The sequence below is a fragment of the Arachis ipaensis genome, chromosome B6 (assembly GCF_059453495.1).
Source record: "Arachis ipaensis isolate K30076 ecotype BB chromosome B6, ASM5945349v1, whole genome shotgun sequence".
Taxonomy (NCBI): Eukaryota; Viridiplantae; Streptophyta; class Magnoliopsida; order Fabales; family Fabaceae; genus Arachis; species Arachis ipaensis.
In genome coordinates this window covers 142,402,372-142,403,837 of record NC_142441.1, presented here as the reverse complement: position 1 = coordinate 142,403,837, position 1,466 = coordinate 142,402,372, and the positions used below count along the sequence as shown (strand labels likewise).

General features: G+C 41.9%; 1 non-coding gene across 1 annotated transcript; it reads right to left on the bottom strand.

Moving 5' to 3' along the window:
- Positions 1-314: 314 nt before the first annotated feature.
- LOC148562999 (small nucleolar RNA R71) lies at positions 315-422 on the bottom strand. The gene has a single exon (XR_015888139.1). It is a non-coding gene; the product is annotated as a small nucleolar RNA R71 (small nucleolar RNA).
- Positions 423-1,466: the final 1,044 nt, after the last annotated feature.

The window sequence follows — 1,466 nt, the reverse complement described above, 5'->3', positions numbered from 1 at the left end:
TCTCCATTCCTGCCATTGAAGCAAACAACTTTGAGCTGAAATCTCAATTAGTTTCTCTGATGCAGCAGAACTGCAAGTTTCATGGACTTCCATCTGAAGATCCTTTTCAGTTCTTAACTGAATTCTTGCAGATATGTGATACTGTTAAGACTAATGGAGTAGATCCTGAAGTCTACAGGCTCATGCTTTTCCCTTTTGCTGTAAGAGACAGAGCTAGATTATGGTTGGATTCTCAACCCAAAGACAGCCTGAACTCTTGGGATAAGCTGGTCACGGCTTTCTTAGCCAAGTACTTTCCTCCTCAAAAGCTGAGCAAGCTTAGAGCTGATGTTCAAACCTTCAGACAGAAAGAAGGTGAATCCCTCTATGAAGCTTGGAAAAGATACAAACAGTTGACCAAAAAGTGTCCTTCTGACATGCTTTCAGAATGGACCATCCTGGATATATTCTATGATGGTTTATCTGAGCTATCAAAGATGTCACTGGACACTTCTGCAGGTGGATCCATTCACCTAAAGAAAATGCCTGCAGAAGCTCAAGAACTCATTGACATGGTTGCTAATAACCAGTTCATGTACACTTCTGAAAGGAATCCTGTGAGTAATGGGACGCCTATGAAGAAGGGAGTTCTTGAAGTTGATACTCTGAATGCCATATTGGCTCAGAACAAAATATTGACTCAGCAAGTCAATATGATCTCTCAGAGTCTGAATGGAATGCAAGCTGCATCCAACAGTACTCAAGAGGCTTCTTATGAAGAAGAAGCTTATGATCCTGAGAACCCTGCAATAGCAGAGGTGAATTACTTAGGTGAACCTTATGGAAACACCTATAACTCATCATGGAGAAATCATCCAAATTTCTCATGGAAGGATCAAAAGCCTCAACAAGGCTTTAATAATGGTGGAAGAAACAGGTTTAACAATAATAAACCTTTTCCATCATCCACTCAGCAACAGACAGAGAACTCTGAACAAAATGCTTCTAATTTAGCAAATCTAGTCTCTGATCTATCCAAGGCCACTGTAAGCTTCATGAATGAAACAAGGTCTTCCATTAGAAATTTGGAAGCACAAGTGGGCCAGCTGAGTAAAAGGATCATTGAAATCCCTCCCAGTACTCTCCCAAGCAATACAGAAGAAAACCCAAAAGGAGAGTGCAATGCCATTGACATAAGCACCATGGCCGAACCTACAAGGGGAGTGGAGGACGTGAATCCCAAGGAGGAAGACCTCCTGGGACATCCAGTGACCAATAAGGAGCTTCCCTCTGAGGAACCAAAGGACTCTGAGGCTCATCTAGAGACCATAGAAATTCCATTGAACCTCCTTATGCCCTTCATGAGCTCTGATGAGTATTCCTCTTCTGAAGAGAATGAGGATGTTACTGAAGAGCAAACTGCCAAGTTTCTTGGTGCAATCATGAAGCTGAATGCCAAATTATTTGGCATTGATACTTGGGAAGTT